Genomic DNA, 18,604 nt, shown 5'->3' on the forward strand with positions numbered 1-18,604 from the left:
GTATGTCACTGTGTGTACCAGGATACGTTGAGTGTGGTTTTTCTGTACCGTACCTGTCCTGAATATGCTTCTTTTGTCTCCCAATCTAGGCAAGGAACAGTGTAACACAGGTACTTCATTCCACAATCTATAATGATTCACTGATACTTAGGTAGATCAGATATTGTAGACAATAATTTTCCTCTGATAGGTCCTGATGAATCGCGTGTCAATGTACTTTAGCGAGAAACATGTTGACCACTTTCTACTTTCTAGTCTAGTCTCAAGCTAGGAATCTTTACTGTCCAGCGAGTACAGACTAGTTGCTGATTTTAATTGACGCAAGGGACCACCCGAATAAAAGTTTGTTTCTGGTACTTGTTGCCTCATTTTAACTCACCACTCCGTCTACAACACCCTGGCCCCTCACCCGCACTTCACCTACAGTCAGTTGGACAAAAAGATCTCCGCTAAAGAGCCCCTCTTTGAGGTGTTGCCCGTTGGGGATTGCACCGCCTACCCAACGAGGAGCATTGCCTATGATGAAGCATGACACCTGCAAAGGTGTGTGAGGCCAGTATATCCAACAAAATGGATACCCTTTTGGTAGGTTTCCACTGAACCTCCACCTCGCCCCCCACACCTCTGTGACCGACACACACAACCTCCCTAGGAACAGCCCAGTTTGTTTGTTTTAACACGTAGTCTCTAAGGGCGCATACTGTGGCTGGACCTTCCACTCGCTCTGAGTGGTACTCTTGCCCATTGATCGGACAGATCTTTCCTCCCTCCTTTTGTATACACAGGTGGCCTTGAGGCGCCACGCCTGGCTTCGTACAACTGACTTCTTGGGCGATGTCCAAGCCAATTTGATGGACATGCCCTTTGATGGAATCCGCCTTTTTGGGGAAAAGGTAGACTCAGCCTAGGTCAGGTTCAAAGACTCTTTCGCTACGACCAGAACCTTGGGCTTCTCCTCCACCCTGTGGCCAGTCTTCCTTTCTCCCATTTCGTGGCAACGGAAAGGGTTTCCAGCTGCGTCAGCCATATCCCAGTCACTGTCCCACACAGACTGCCCAAGCCGTGCGAGGACCCTGTACATTCCGATCTTGGAATGGAGGCCAGAAGTAGTCTACCACACTGTCCCCAGCAGCCGCAGCCTCCAAGCAATCCTAGGCAGTTTCTGCAGGACCACACTACTCCAGTTGGTGGGAGAATTAATCATCATCTTCCCCAGAGGAGATCCATACCATCGGACAAGTGGGTCTTGCAGATAGTCCAGGAGGGCTATTCCCTACCTTTCCATCCTCCCATTTTGCCAAATCAGGAACAGCTGGCAGAGGATCATTTAAAGTTGCTTCAAGAGGAAATTACGGCTCTCTTGGCCAAGGGAGCTTTATAGAAAGGGCCCCTGTTTCACAAGTAGGCAGTTGCAGTTATTCCCGCTACTTTCTGATTCCGAAGAACAAGGGACTACAGCCCATTTTAGAACTTGGGACCGTCAATCTCTTCCTCAAGAAGGAGAAATTAAAAATGCTCACTCTGGCTCAGGTCAAGTCTGCCCTAGACCAAGAAGACTGGATGGTAGCTTTGGACCTGCAGGACGCAAATTTCATATACCCATCCTGCCGGGCCACAGGCGTTACCTGTGGTTCAAGGTAGGCCACAAGCACTTTCAGTTTACTGTGCTCCCCTTTGGCCTTGCCATGGCCCCTCAGGTGTTCTCCAAGGTGATGGTGGTGGTCGCAGCTCGTCTGCATAGGTTAGGGGTGTCAGTCTTCCCCTACCCCAACGACTGGCAGTGGAAGGTGTCCTCGCCCCAGGCTGTTATCTCCCACCTCCAGACTACAGGGAACCTTCTGCATTAGCTGGGGTTCTCTATAAACATGCCAAAGCCGCACCTGGCTCATTCTCAAACGCTCCCTTTCATCAGAGCTGGTCTGGACACAATGCAGTTTCGGGCTTATCCTCCCAGGCAGCGAGTCCAAGATATTCAGGCTAAGATTCCGATATTTCAGCCTCTATCTTGGATTTTGGTGAGACCGACTCTGAGGCTTTTGGGCCTCATGGCCTCTTGCATTCTGTTGGTAAGACATGCCAGATGGCGTATGCAGGCTCTGCAGTGGGAATTGAAGTTCCAATGGGCATAGCATCAATAAAATCTCACCAACGTGGCTCAGATCTCGGAGGGAACTGTAAAAGATCGGCAGTGGTGGTTAATGAACCACGATTGAGTCAATGGCAGACCCCTCTCTCTTCCCCAACCAGACCTCACCGTTGTAAGAGATGCATAACTTTTGGGATGGGGCAGTCACCTGGGAGAGGTGGAGATCAGGGGACACTGGTCTCTGGCAGAGACAGGGCTCCACATAAATTTGTTGGAGCTCCAAGCGATTCTGTTGGGGAAGTTAGTGTAGGGATTTTCAGACAACACCACCGCCGTGTTGTGCTGCAACAAGCAGGGCGGGGTGGCGTCGTGGACCCTTTGTTGAGAGGCCCTGCGTTTATGGACATGGTTGGAACAACAGGAATTAAACCTGGTGGTTCAACACCAGGTAGGTTCTCTGAATTACAGGGCGGACTAACATAGCCGTCGATGTCTAGCAGATCACAAGTGACGTCTCCAGTCAGAGATGGCGCAAGATCTCTTTCAGCAATGGGAAGAGCCTAGCTTAGATATGTTCGCCTCCGAAGTGAATGCGCAGTGTCAGCGATACTGCAATCTGGAGTTTCCAAGGCGGCTATACCTCAGCGACGCTTTTCGCAGCGAGTGAAGCTTAGGCCCCTTGTATGCCTTTCCGCCCATACCACGCCTGCCCAGGGCTCTAAAAAAGATCAGGAGCGACCGGGCCCAAGTCATTCTTGTGGGTCTAACCTGGCCGAGGAGGATCTGGTACCCAGAGCTTCTGAGAATGAGTATTGATCCTCCGATCAGGCTGCCCCTTCAGGAGGATCTTCTGTCGCAGCAGCAGGGGAGGGTTCACCACTCGAAACGGTCAATTCTGCGCCTTCATGCGTGGAGATTGAGCGGCGGAAGTTGATAGCTTTTGACCGTCCTCCCAAAGTCTGCAACGTTATTCTGGCAGCCAGGCGGCCCTCCACTAAAACGGTACACGCCTGCCGTTGGCAGAAATTTTTATTATACTGTACAGACAAGTTCATTGACCCTCTTTCTGCTTCTCTTTATACTGTCCTTTTATTCATTCCTACCCTTGCACAGCTGGGCTCTGCCTTGGGAACTCTCAAGGGTTACCTTTCTGCTCTGTCTGCTTTTTTGCGGCTGCCAGACCAGCCCTCTCTCTTTAAGTCTCCTATTTCAAAAAGGGCTGGCTCACTTGTTTCCACCCGTGCCCTTTGTTATGCCACAGTGGAACCTTAATTTGGTCCTTACCTATCTGATGAGTGCTCCCTTTGAGCCTCTGCACAATTGTCACCTCCGGCTGTTGACCATCAAAACAGCCTTCTTAGTGGCGATTCTTAGTGGCGATAAGTCTGCCAGGAGGGTGAGTGAGTTGCAGGCGTTATCCTGTTCGCCTTCTTATCTTATGTCCTTTCCGGACAAGGTGGTGCTTCGCACCAGGGCATTCTTTTTGCCAAAGGTTGTGAACCCATTCCATCTGCACTAATCCATCACTTTGCCCACCTTCTTTGCTCCCCCACATCCCTTTAAGGAAGAGGAGCATCTCCACCGTCTGGACCCAAAAAGAGCCTTGTCGTTATACCTTGACCACACAAAAGAGTTCCGGGTGGGAGACTAACTCTTACTGTGTGGTTCTCTGCATCAAGATCTGTTATGCCTTGGCAAAGGAGCAGCCCCCCCTGAGGGATTAGGAGCCCATTCCACCCAGGGAAAGGCTGCGACTACGGCCTTGGCTTGGGTGTCCCATTCCAAGACATCTGTCAGGCAGCGACGTGGGCTTCTTTGCACACATTTGCAAAACATTACTGCCTTGATGGTCAGGTGCGCAGGGAAGAACATTTTGCCAGTTCATTCATGCAAGACTTTTTAGTTTTGGATGCGAGTCCGAACCTCACCACAGGGATGGTATGGATCGGGTATCTGATTCAAAGGTAAGGAATCTGCAGATAAACAAGTTACTTACCATTGGTAACGCATTATCTGGTAGAGACTATCTAGCTGCAGATTCCTTACAGCCCCACCCAAGACTCCCTGCTTTGCGGACGGATATTGTAAGGCGAGGGTTCTTCCCCTTTTTGGCCCTAGTTTTGCACACGACTACGTCAGTTACTTTGTGGCTCTGCGCTTCTGGCGTAGGTAAAACGAAAAGTACTGACATCCGCATGCTTGGTTGGCAGGTATATAGGCACTGCGGCGTCATAACCGATGCTGCGACGCCGATGTCCCGCAGAGATGAATGGAGCCACCTGACATCGTGCACAAGTGGTATTGCTCAGCAAAAGTTTCCAGATCCAGCCTGACACCTGGGAAAATCAAAGGTAAGGAATCTGTAGCTAGATAAGAGTCTCTACCAGATAATGTGTTACCAAAGGTAAGTAACTTGTTATTGTTCTGCCTGAATACTTGCCTCTTGTGTATTACATATTGTTGGGTTTTTAAAATATTCTTTAAGACCCTAGGTGTTTTTAACACTCTTAAGAACGTTTGGGGCCCAGCCTCCCTTTTGATACCCCGAACGGTGGCCGTCTGAACTAGGTTTACTTCCCTCCCCAGTCATGTCTGCGAAGAACCAGGGAGTTCTTCTAAGTGATAAACTGTCCTGTGTCAATTTGGTCAACGCAGTTACCTCGGCCACTCTTTTTAGGTCGAGCCTAATGCAGAGCGCATGCGCTGCACTAGGAAAATGACTTCTTGGAAGCGCTCTGGGCTTTCCACATGCCCGTACTTGTGTTTTCTTTTTCATTGGTCTTTATTTATTGCATGTGTCTTTCTAAAAAAGACCATGCAATTGGTCAAAGGAGCCAGCATTTATCCGCCCACGGCCTAAGAAAGTTGTTATGAGTAGGGGCCATTTGTTCTACCATCTGTTTTTTAATAGGCGCAGTGCACACCACGCACGGAGGGCACCACTCACGTGCTTGTGATACTTTGTTTTCCCTTCACTCGGGTCCAAACAACTTGTTCCTCTTTCTAACCCCCCATTATGGTTGTACATGTACTGAGAACGCAGTACCTTAGCAAGGCTGCCCTCTGTCCAAGTGCAAGCAGCGAATTGGTGTTTCATAGCTGCTGGTTAGATGGTAAAGTAAACTGATAAGCGACTAGTCGGGTCCTCGTTCCGTTTGGCCCCGGTGCACTGCACCATCGACAGCTACATCCAAAAGATGTTAAGTCGATCTTTCTTATCCCCTTGTTGTCTCCCCTCTCTCCCTGTTCTTTTACATCCTGCCCTCTGAATCCCCTTCCCGTTCTCCCGCCCTCCCCCTTTCCCGCCTCGTCTCCCGCGCTCGTGCCCACTCTGCCCCCATTGCTTTTCATCGCGGCTTTTCAGCATGCACAGCAAACCTCTGCAGCGCCGCTGAGCTAAGAAACATTTTTCCCGGGTGACAGGCGTGGTCTAAACGTCCTGGGTCGCTGTCAGCAACAGGAACGATTAGAATAGGGTTTTTGTTTATCAGAGCACTCTTCCCAGAGGACAAAATGCTGCCTTCTAACAGTTTATACAATGTCACGTAGACGTCATTAAACGTGGTACACAGCCTTGTGATTCTGCTGTGAAAAGGGAATGTTTCAAGGCGCCTCATGGTAGGCCGCTTGGAGCAGAGAGCTCACAGGAGTAACAAAGTGATATCACCTGTCTTTTTTTTTTTTTGGGTTTAAATCTTTTTTATTGTATTGCAGAACAAAACAAACATAGGACATGAAGACATTACCATAATACGAAATAGTCCCCACATCTTGGCATTTCCTTGTCCCAACCACGAGTCCCGCTGGTGCTTCCAAAAATGAGTCCTTGTGTGCCAGTGTGGGCCCGCAGAGGGCGAGCAGTGTCCTAGAACAGCCCCAACAACAACCCCCCGGCCCCTCCCCCTCCCCCTTATGCCCCTTGTCCCCCCCCTCCCGGTGTGGCAGATAAGCTTCTGTGGGTCGTATCAAGGTCCATGGGTGTGTGACTTTCATGCAGGAGACCGTGCATCGTTCCGAAATTCATCCGGCAATCGGAGCACTCTGAGGTATCTCGGGCACGTGAGCTCAGTGAATTCTCCTGAGAGGAGAGAGACTAGGGGCTGCCAAGTTTCAAGGAACGTTTCCCGTGTCTGCGTGAGGGAGGCCTGTATCCTTTCCATGCCCATGATGTACCAGAGCCTGTGGAGCCATCCTGTGTGGGTGGGTTTCCGCTGTGTACCCCAAAGTGACAGGATGTGTTGGGTGGCGGCTCCTATCACCAGCCCCATCTGCCTCCCCCTGAGTGATTTGAGAGGGAAGGTAATGGCATTAGGGAGGCCGAGGATCGTGTAAGCTGGGAATCTGGGAATCTCCGTGTCGAAGTGTTTGTCGAAGTCCTTTAGCACTCCATCCCAGTATTCTCGGACCTCTTCGCATTCCCAGAGTATGTGAGTGAGTGTACCTGGGTGGCCACATCCCCTCCAGCATGTGGGGTCCCTGCGCGGGTTGCTCTGGTGTAGGCAATCACCTGTCTTTTTAACCCCGATGACGTCACAGGATCGAACGCTTGCATCATGCTTAGCCCCTCAGCAGCCGCCTTTTTGCTCCTGAATGAAAAGGGCAGCATAGGTTTCACTTCCGGTTCTTCTACTGGCCTTATGACCCTATAGACCAGGGTATCACTGCAGTTCCAAAAGGGCAGTCAAAAGAGTACCATCTGCTATCTCTAAATGACATCCATGGTTACGTTAAAGAGAGACACACCCAGGACTCTAGAGAAGGGATTTGGTAACAGCAGGTGAATAAGTAAAGGTGGACCTTGTGTATTGGGGTGTTGTAGTGATATACCTATCTGTAAGGAGTATTTCAGGATCTTGACTTGCGTTCCGAAATATGTACCGCGGTGTCCGAGGTTCCTCAGGTACTGTTCAGACTCCTTGGAACACTGTATTGGAGTCGTGTAAGAGGCTAGCGCCCGCTTCGTAGAATGTTTTTCATACTTAATTTAATACTAAAATATGCAAGCTACCGATAATATATGTTTGTGTCCACTGGACTCTTCATGGCAATCTAAAGGAGCAAGTTAATTTTTTTGCATCCAAATCAATAGCATTTATTTTAACAATGTATTAAAGCTTATCAAACCTCTTCAATGATTTGGGGCGCAGTCAAAGTATTAACATGCGGATGTTTTCCAGCAGGCACATAACCAAACAGGCTATGTTGCAGGTCAGTGTGTCCTGCAAGTTGCACATGCAATGACCACATAACCTCACTGAGCTGTCTTACTAAGCTCCTTGTGTATAGATTTATATGCAGTGCTGAGCAAAAGACACAATATTGCAACCAAGCTACAAAACTGTGATAGTAAGTTGCATGGTAAAAAAATAATAATAAAAAAACAAAAATATATATATATATATATATATATATATATATATTCACTGAAAAAACCATAGGTTATAGACCATATATAGTTAGGAATTAGCATTTACAAAACCTTGAAAATTCACTGAAAAAACCATAGGTTATAGACCATATATAGTTAGGAATTAGCATTTAAAAAACCTTATTTTACTCACACAAAACCATTGAAATTCCATATATAGTTAGTTGCACTAACTATATATCGCGCACCCGCAATCCACTGCTGATGATGTCACATATTACATCATTCATGACATGGTCAGTGACATCACTGATGACATCACTGATGACATCTCAAATGACATCACTGATGACATCACTGATGACATCTCAAATGACATCACTGATGACAACATCCAGTGATTATGTGTTTCTGTAAAGTTTAAATATGTTTTACATATTGAAGAATGAGTGGATGTATAAGTGTCTGAATGAAGGTTTTAGTAGGTGCGTGATTGACTGTATGAGTGAGTGATTAAATGCGTCTTACTAAATGCACGGGTAAGTGACTAAACTGTCTGAAAGTGTGCATCAGCATGTCTGTTGTTGTGCAAGCTGCTGCATGTGTTGATCAGTAGCTATATAAGTAGCTATATGGGTTATTGATTGGTTGCACAAGTATTTGTATGGGAGACTGAGTGTGTGTATGGCTGGCTGGGAGGTGTGTGACTCTGTGCAGATCAATGTGTACTTGTATCAGTGATTCTATAAGAGAGTAAGTATGTGTTAGTATATGTTTTAAAATGTAAGGTACTCTATGTTTAACTGTGTAGATTAGAAAATGGAACTGTGATTGATTCTTTACAGGACTGACTAGGTGTGTGAGTAACTCCATGGATGAGTGGCAGAGTGTGAGTGTCTGTATAGGTGTATGAGTGCATATGATAGTGTTGTAAAGATGAGTGATTGTATGTATGAATGATTGTATGGGTGAATGAGTGAATGTGTGTGTAGACGTAGGAATCAGTGAGTGCGTATGTAGTAACTAGTATTGGTGTGTCAATGGTTTCAAAAATTATACTCTGTATTTAACACTGGGTGTAACAGAGGTTATATTAAAGTGTGAGGAGATGCATTGTATTGTCACATTAATGATATCATCATTGATGTGACCATTGATGTCAAATGAGATATCATCAGTGATGTCATTTGAGATGTCATCAGTGATGTCATCAGTGATGTCACTGACCATGTCATGAATGATGTAATATGTGACATCATCAGCAGTGGATTGCGGGTGCGCGATATATAGTTAGTGCAACTAACTATATATGGAATTTCAATGGTTTTGTGTGAGTAAAATAAGGTTTTTTAAATGCTAATTCCTAACTATATATGGTCTATAACCTATGGTTTTTTCAGTGAATTTTCAAGGTTTTGTAAATGCTAATTCCTAACTATATATGGTCTATAACCTATGGTTTTTTCAGTGAATTTTCAAGGTTTTGTAAATGCTAATTCCTAACTATATATGGTCTATAACCTATGGTTTTTTCAGTGAATTTCAATGGTTTTTTAATAGCAAATATCATAAGCTGTCGAATGTCAAGTACGTGGTAAGTAAAAACATTTTCGTGTTTATGCACACTGATCTGCTTTGAATGCTACCCCCCACCCCTCATTTCTATTAGGAGTACTCTCTCTTTGCAGATAGTGAAGGGTAGTTAACGCAGCCCTTTGCCCCCTTTGTAATCCGTCGTGCCTGCTTCTCTCTCCATTTGATTGATTGTTCTCTTTGGTTCATTCTCTATTTACAAACAAGCACAGAGTCAAAATACTCTGTTTAGTCTTTGCAGATAGCGAAAAACCGTGTAAAAAAACAAAAGGAATCGAGCAAAATCAGTAGGCCACTAATGGGATCTCTTTTTGACCTCGCTAAAATAGAAACATTAGGAACAACCTGTTGAAAATAGCAATGCGTATGTACATAAGCGGCGTTCATTTGTGTTCACAGTACCCCTTGTTGATTGTTTGAATCGAGCATTGAATTGTTCGAAGTTGGTTCTCTTAAGGATCTTCTCTGCCTGCAAACGAGGAAGAATAGGAATATTCTCTCTCCCTTTGCAGATAGTGAAGGGTAGGTAACGCAAGCCTTTAACACGTCGTACCTATTTCATTCCTCATTGATTGATTGATTGTCCGAACATTGACTGTTTGGGAATTAGTTCTTTTTGGAGGTATTCCCTGTTTGCAAATAAACGTAGGAAAATCTTTGCAAGTAGTGAAAGGGTACGTAATGCGGACCTTTCTCCCCCGTTGTAATCTGTCATGCCTATCTACTCCCCACTGATTGATGCACCTGTTTCACCCGGACCATTTACTAGACATACGTCATCTGGCCCGACCAGAGAGCACCCCTAGTGAAAAAGACATATGCAATAATAACGAAGTGATCACTGTATCCTGTTAACAGAAACTTTAGCATGAAACAACCTGGAAAGAAAAGAATAGGAAATCGAAAATCAGTAGGCCACTGATGAACATGAACTTTTATTAAACAACGAACAAAGAAACGATAACATAACGTAATGATAAAACCTATTAATGTCCTAGAAACAAGAAAACGTTAGAAATATGCCAGTGGTGAGAGACCAGAAAAACAGTAAGAGAAACCAAATCACCCCTCGCTGTCCCACCGCCTGCCACGCCCAAAAAATCGATAGACTAGGGAAAATGCAAGTCAGTAGAACATCCGCCCCCACTCTGGAAACTTCCAAGGTGGGGCAGGGTTCCGGCTACGCCCAGCCGGGAGCAGCCCATATAAAGCAGGTCCTGCTGCCACGCCTCGGCCAGGAGATCCTAACGTAGGGTGTAGCCGGAGGAGAGGCCGAGACCAGCGGGACCCGGCCAGGGGATTGCCTTTACAACGCTGAACAGTTGCAGGGGGGGGGGAATGTCTCCTCGACCCTCCCCTCTCTCTCCCAGTCCGGCCGCGGTGGCCCTTGAGAGTTGCAGGTAGTCCCGCCACATGCTCTTCCGGTCCGGCCACCAACGGTCGGGGGGCCGAGGCCGACGGGATCCGGCTGCAGCCAATAAACCAAGAAACCCGTTAATGGGGCCAGAGCCAGGGGCGTCCGGCCGACATCTACCGGAAGCCCGGCCCGAAGACGGACGGGACACTTCTTCTTTCTTGAAAAATGGCTGCGACAACACTGGGGGGGGGGATGTCTTGCACATGCCTCCGACCCCCCCCCCCCTCGTCCTCATCGCCTGGTCCGGCCATAACAAATCTCAAGCGAGACGCCGTGGGGTGCACTGGGAGGGAGAGACGGTGCGAACAGGCCTCTCCCGCCTCCCCAGGTGGAGGCTTCCCAGCTGCACCCTCAGCGCTCCAGGCGCCCGGAAAAGGGTTCTTCCACTGTGGCTATGCTGCAACGTCTCGCCCGGCAGGGTGGAGCCCGTCCGCTCATTTGACCCCGCGATCGCCAGTAGCTACCGAACTCTCAAAATGGCGGTCGACCTGGCAAGAGCGGGCCCAGCATAAAGAAATGGCCCGGTCACTGGTTGACTCCACCACCGTAGTCCTCCACGACCTTGAAGATTCTAGAGGAGCCGCGGGAGTCTCCGACCCCCGATGGGGAATGACTGCCATGATCACCCGTGGAGTGACGAAACTGTATCCGCGGGACGTCGGCGCCAGCCTCACTTTGAATTACTAGAATCCTGCAGACCTCACTTCCGGTGAAAGCACAGTGTGACCCGGTAGGAAAAATTGTTGCACCCCCTCCCCTTTTTGACTGATAGTTCAAACCACCGATCCTTTCCTTTGCCCTTTTAACGGAACTTTGGACTGCCTCCCCCTCTTTTACATTTTCTAGAGAAAACAAAACATTAACCACTACAATAGCATAGCAGTTGACACCAGAACTGTTTTCAAATTGAAAACCAACAACATCTTCAACAGAATCCTTTTTGTTTCTGCTGTGACCCTGCTACAGCACAGGCATTGTCCCCAGCAGTAATTCTGCAATGCCGCTAAGAATAGCTGTGGTGCCTACTGGACTCACTCACCCCCGCGGCGCCCCACGCCGTTATTTGCTGGGCGGCAACTTGCTAGACATCACTTTCGTGCCATCTAGATTTCAGCGCGTTCTGCTGCCTTGGAACTATTCGCACAACAGACCGCTACTGACAACAATATTTCATTATTGGTGCTGTCAATTTCAATAAATCTATTGGATAATTCAAAAGAGATTGCCACGGTCTCTTCGTTGTTTAAATGTTTTTACTGTTTTTGTTTTGTTGTATATATTTATATGTTATTAAAGTTTTATATTCCTACTACTTTGTTGGAGTGCTATATATTTTTAATGTGACACATAATTGTACAAACTTTGATGTACAAAGAGTCATTCCTGGAATCTTCCGCTTCAGGCTCTGTCCCCTCCCCAATCACAATACAGGATAGTTTTCAGATAGTAGGAACACGTGTGGTGTGACGGATCTCATCGGGTGTGGGCCTTGATCTACTATAACTCCTTTGAAGAGGGGTGATTCTTTACAGCTGGGGCCATAAACTACATCTGCAGGGCTAGCTGATAGCCTGGACAATCGGACACAGAGGAAGAGGAGTGTCAGAGGGTGCGGTAGTGAATAGGGCGAAAGGGAGGTGTCGGGCGGGCACAGTGTGATTCTCAGGGAAGAGCAGCGCAGATGGGGGGAGGTTTATTGCCCATGCATAAGACAGAGAGCGGGGGTGACCAGTGCCTGGGGAAGATGCTTGCGAGGGTGAGGAGCCATGCTACGAATCGACAGCGTGCAGAGAGTGGGTCTGGTCAAGACATCTAAAATGGCTGCCGTGCACGACAAAAGTGTGGCATTTCAAAAAAGGCAAGATGGCGCAGACAATGTTTTTCAACACTTCCTCATTTCCTTCGAATCGAACGTTAACAGACGTTGGGGCATATTACCAAAGTTAAGCGATATTTATCGCTAACGATGCTTACCAACGAATTTTTTACCGCTAAGCATCATCAGAAATTATCGAAGATAAACCTTGCTATTATCAAGGTTTATCACAAATGCGATAATAAACGGCCGCAATGCATGAATATCGCTAAAAACTCAGCGATATTCATACATTACCGAGCTAATGCTCTTAGCCATGTTATCCACCTCCCATTGGATAACATGGCTAAGAACTGCTCAGGGCAGGTGTTACTTTTTGGAGATATTCGCGCTTAGCGCGAATATCTCCAAAAGTTGGTAATAGGAGATAGATATCTTGCATGTTGTAATGCAAGTTATTGTGGTATATGGAACTCATACCATAATCTCTCAGGAAAGCAGAAACTGATCCTTTTGGGACCGCCTAAAAAGGCCTAGGGGGTGAGGAGTACTCTACTTTGCCCCCTTTTCACGTTCCGAACTATTTTATTTTACTCTCTTCTGTAATTACACAAAATAGCAGCGATAAGATGCATCGGAGACACACAGTGAGAGAAAGGAGGCCGGAGATGAAGAAGAGATGTCAAATACACATTGGAGATAATATAGTGGCAGAAGGGAAGTAAATATGAGTAAACTTACCATGTAACATAAAAATGTTGCACTCTATACTACAAGTCTCATTTTATACTACAATCACTTCGCTACAACCTCATAAATTAAAAATAAAAATGAATAATGTCTCAAACAATTTTTGATTTCTAAATATACATTTATTCTTCAGAATTTTCTAAATTTGAAAGAACTAGTAACATGTCCTCATCAGCAATGTCCTCATGAAAAGTCTCCAATAATGATTCTTGTAACTGTATGGTCTCCAAACACTCGATAAATTCGCCATCAAGAGATTGATCAAAAAAATCATTCAAGTCATCTCCTCCTTCTGACAATATTTCATTATTGGTGCTGTCAATTTCAATCAATGTAGTGGAATCATTCAAGTCATCTCCTCGTGACAATATTTCATTATTGGTGCTCTCAATTTCAATCAATGTAGTGGAATCATTCAAGTCATCTCCTCCTTGTGACAATATTTCATTATTGGTGCTGTCCATTTCAATCAATCTAATGGAATCATACAAGTCATCTCCTCCTTGTGACAATATTTCATTATTGCTGCTCTCAATTTCAATCAACGTAGTGGAATCATTCAAGTCATCTCCTTGTGACAATATTTCATTCTTGGTGCTGTCCATTTCAATCAATCTAATGGAATCATACAAGTCATGTCCTCCTTGTGACAATATTTCATTATTGGTGCTCTCAATTTCAATCAATGTAGTGGACAATTCAAAAGAAATTGCCACGGTCTCTTCATTGTGAGCCATTTTATTTTGAAATTGCTTGCTGTAAATTGCAGAAAAAAATAATCACTTTCATTTATCGTTTTTAGTAATACATAATATAAAACTAACGTTATCAAGTATTTAGTATAACAGAAGGACTGCAAATAAATAACAGAAAACATTTTTCAAATTATCTTCAAGTGTACAACATAGTTCCCCTTACAAAGAAATTGCCACGGTCTCTTCATTGTGAGCCATTTTATTTTGAAATTGCTTGCTGTAAATTGCAGAAAAAAATAATCACTTTCATTTATCGTTTTTAGTAATACATAATATAAAACTAACGTTATCAAGTATTTAGTATAACAGAAGGACTGCAAATAAATAACAGAAAACATTTTTCAAATTATCTTCAAGTGTACAACATAGTTCCCCTTACAAATTAACAACTCACCTTTTTAAAAGTAGGAAAAGTGTTAGTACTGTGTAAATCAAACACCAGAAATTCACCACCAAAAATTCCTCACAAATGTACCTCAGACAGTAGTATCACAAAATGGCTGTGGTTTCCTCTCATTTGACATATATACATAACCAATTAACTTTCATCACACACAAATACAAACCAAAGTAACATTTTAATTGGTTCTAAATTTCAACACTTTCAAATGTGTTTTCCCCATGCAATTTTCCATAGGACATTTACATACGTCTACAGCCTGAATGGCTGAACGGAATTACACCAAACTTGGCAAAATGGTACATCAAACCTAAGAGGTCAGGAAGGATCTACTATGCCCCCTTATGGTCATTTCCCCCTTCGCTTTGACCTCCTCTTGTCTCTCAATCCTACCGAGAGACAAGATGGCGGCCGCTACGGACTGTTTGGAATGTTGACAGACGCCGGAGAACCAATCAGCTTCGCAAAGCTCCGTAACGCGAAAAGTACGCGAAGCGGAGCGGTTACAGATATATATCTTTTTTTGAACGTTAATTTCTCAAAATCCACTGGAGCACATATATTGAGACCTAGCAAAGGCACATCGGGCTACCAGTCCCTAATATTTTACCAAGTTTCGTGCAAATCCATTCAGCCGTTCGATTATTATTATTATTTTTTTTTTTTGCCCCGCGGGGCCCTTTTAAAACCTCCACATCAAACCTAGGGGGTCAGCGAGGATCTACTATGCCCCCTTATGGTCATTTGCCCCTTCGCTTTGGCCTCCTCTTGTCTCTCGATCCTACCGAGAGACAAGATGGCGGCCGCTACGGACTGTTTGGAATGTTGACAGACGCCAGAGAACCAATCAGCTTCGCTTCACAAAGCTCCGTTGCGCGAAAAGTACGCGTCCTGGGCCGCTGCCCGGTCCGCTGTTACAGATATATATCTTTTTTTAAACGTTAATTTCTCAAAATCCACTGGAGCACATATATTGAAACCTACAAAAGGCACATCGGGCTACCAGTCCCTACAATTTTGCCAAGTTTCGTGCAAATCCATTCAGCCGTTCGGGCTAAAAGTGAGGCCAACCGCCCTATGGAAAACTCAATGTTAAAAACACGTTTTGGGACCCCCCTTTTTTCTCGGCCCCCCCTTGACGAACCCCCCCCAAATTTTCAAGGGCTGCTCAGAAACAAAATGTGCCATTTTCCTGAAAATTTCAGCCAATTCCGTCCACAAACGCCAAAGTTATTAGACATAGAATTTTCAAAAAACCCATAGAGAAAAAATCCTAACTATATATACCTACTGGCGACCGCCAGTAGGTAATATATATATATATATATATCCCTACGGTTGTGCACATACACTGGGTCGAGTCTCTGTGTCGGCTCAACATTCTGTGATTCTAAGCAGGTCACTTAATTTTCCTGTGCCTACAGAAAACAAGCATTGGCATAGCCAATATGTCTCGCCTTTAGGACCTTATAAGTGTTTAGCCATGCAACAGTTGATATTGTTGCACTAAGGATATTGTGCTGCATAACTAAATACTTATAGGGTACCAAAAGCGAGACCTATTTGCTATGTCAATTCTTGTTCACTCTTAAAATGATTAAGAATATCCTTCCTTTTATTCCAGATCAGTAGTAAAAAACTGTGGTTACTTTGCTGGTTTTGTCGAAGGTTGATTATTGCAACTGGCTGTATTTGGACATGCCCCAGCATGTTCTTAATAAACTACAGACCTTGCAGTACGCGGCAGCCAGCATGCTTTGCAAAATTCCCAAGTAACAATTGGGCCCCAAGTTTGTCAAGAAACTACACTCGCTTCCTTTCGGAAAGAGGGTCAATTTTAAAGCACTCTAAATTGTGTACAAAGCACTGCACGAGCAAGGACCTGTTTTACTGAAGACAAGCTTTACCTGGTATACACCAGGCAGGTCGCTATGCTCAGCCTCTGCCAAATTGGTGGTAACCCCCACATTTAAGAGCGCAAACTGGGGTGGCAGAGGCTTTGTGCTTGGAGCATTGAAGGCCTGGAATGCCCTTCCCATGTATATCAAAGCCACGCCCAATATTTTGGTTTTTAGGAAATCCTCTTGTTAATTGTCATTTATGAGATCTCTTTGCTTTCATGCTATCTCAGCTAGAGCCAAGATGCCTTTTTGATATTTGAGAGCTTTAGAAGAACACCTAACACAACATAACATAACAGACTGCCCCTCATATTGAGAAGCACTATCACAACATTTAACTTGAGGTAGTCAAGAGAACTGCCTTGTCTACTATAGCCCTACATCTTATATGTCAGCAGCTAATAAACAAATACCTAGGAGAGATCTGATCCCTTTGTATATTCTGGCTTTGACTATCAAGAATGTAAACAACAAAACCTTTTCTCGTAACACATTGTTTACCACTGAGACTTGGACGGTAAAACCGATCCTAATCAAGGCGAGACCCAAGATTGCTTCTTCGGTTTTTGCAAAACTAAAGTGATATTGCACAATACATTCGCAGAGCATGGAGCCAATTAAAGAGTCTGAGTTTGTAAAAGAACTGATTTTATGAGGCTAACCAAACAGAAGGATACTTTAACACTGTTAATAACTAATCAATTTGGTGGACCAGTCTGCTAGAACCTTGGATGTATGCTGATATCGGCTGACAAGATGCAATGTATTGAAAAATTTGGAATTTTCCTCTACTTGGTATTTTAGATGTATAAACATCAGACATCCAGACTGTATGCACAAAAAATATTGAAATTGAATTCCTCTAGATGAATATAGTTTTCCCAAGGCTGCAATAATTCACTATGCTACGAGTTAACTGACTTTTCTGGAGGGATTCTGGCGTCTACCCCGACAGAATTGACAGGTGTTGATATGTTGTGTTCCAAATGTTATCTGAGAGCTATTTATCTCTCTAAAAAATCAATTCAAATTATGTAAACCTCCAGGACCTAAGAAGGAGGATCTTGTTGGCATTATAAGACCAAAGAAACAATAATTAAGGGAGGGCAGTGATACCATATAGTACAACATGTATGCCTGCTTATGATTTCTTTAACCTACAGAAAGTTATACTGAGGAGCGGCGATAGGGCCAAAGTGTATACATCTGCAACGAGCCCTCTCTGATAGGCAGTAGAGAGTTAATTGTCCTAGGATCAAAATATAGAGGAGTAGTTGGTACATCCAGAAAAGTAGTTAATAATGTGTATACACAGAGCACAGACATGAGCACTCACCACATGCTTGATGGCAGAGAGTTAATGCCAAACAAGAAGAAGAGTTTGTGTCTCTCTAAAGTGCTTACAAGATACACATTTCCTAGATTATTTTGTCAGAGTAATGGAGGAGTGAACATGAAAAAAAGCCTGAGAGCATCATATGTGGGATTAGGAATGGCCTTGACCAAAAGACTGCAGAATAGTTCAGATCTCTCCAAATTCAAAGCTAGATGAAAAAGTTAATTCAAATCCCAACGAAAGAACCACCAGGGCCACAATTAGCAACCGCAGAGATGACACAGGTGTGAGAAACATGATACAAATAACATGGAGGATGACTTGTTGCAGTTCCTCTGGATTCTATTTGGTGAGATGCTGGGTCTAAAATGAGGTGAGAATGCAGGTCACAAAGTGGACCTGAAAAGTACTGGGAAAGATCAGAGGTCATGCAGCATTTTGGATAAAACATCATCTTTCTATTAGAATGGGAGGATACTGACTAGAGTAGAATTTTCAAGCAACACCATAATGTTAGAACACTTACATAATATTGCTCCAAGATACCGTCCAAGACACCATTTTCAAGAGACAAGTTCTTAAACCAGTGATGGAGGCCGTTAATAACAGAAATAGCCCACACATAGGCATGATTTTGAGTTGAAGTTCCAGAGAAAAAACAATAGGTACTCACAACCTAGAGTTAGAGAAGGCAGATGAAAACTACTAGCCTGGAAAAAGCAAAATAAACAACAAACTCTACCTGATGAGATTCAAGATAAAGTACAGGCGACTATGAGGAGGGAATGATACTATTATATTCTTCCACTGTAGCAAGGAATCTCAAACTACTTGTGATTTCACAGTTCAAGGTCCTATTCTACAATTAAACACATATCTATGCTAGTCAGATATTAGGCAAAATTGGCTTGATAAGAGTCACTTAAACGATCAACCCATCCCTCCTGATGCAAACAAAGATTCTATGAAAAGGGGGAATAATTATTTTAATTAACATTGTTAAGATTCAAAGAAAAATGAAAAGGAAATACATCCATGTGATCCCAAACAACATGGAGGAAATTAAGTGATTCAATGAAATCATAATGTAGGCATTTTTGCACTTATTACAAGGGACTCTACACGGGGGGAGGGGGGGGAGGGGGCAGAGAGAGCGGAAGATTAATACACACATCTGAAAGC

General features: G+C 44.4%; 1 protein-coding gene across 7 annotated transcripts in view; it reads right to left on the reverse strand.

Moving 5' to 3' along the window:
- The window catches only part of KATNB1 (katanin regulatory subunit B1), a 637,584-nt gene that overhangs the window by 165,089 nt on the left and 453,891 nt on the right, over nucleotides 1–18,604 (reverse strand). The gene's annotated exons all lie outside the window — the stretch shown is intronic.

Source organism: Lissotriton helveticus, chromosome 12, assembly GCF_964261635.1.
Source record: "Lissotriton helveticus chromosome 12, aLisHel1.1, whole genome shotgun sequence".
Classification (NCBI taxonomy): domain Eukaryota; kingdom Metazoa; phylum Chordata; class Amphibia; order Caudata; family Salamandridae; genus Lissotriton; species Lissotriton helveticus.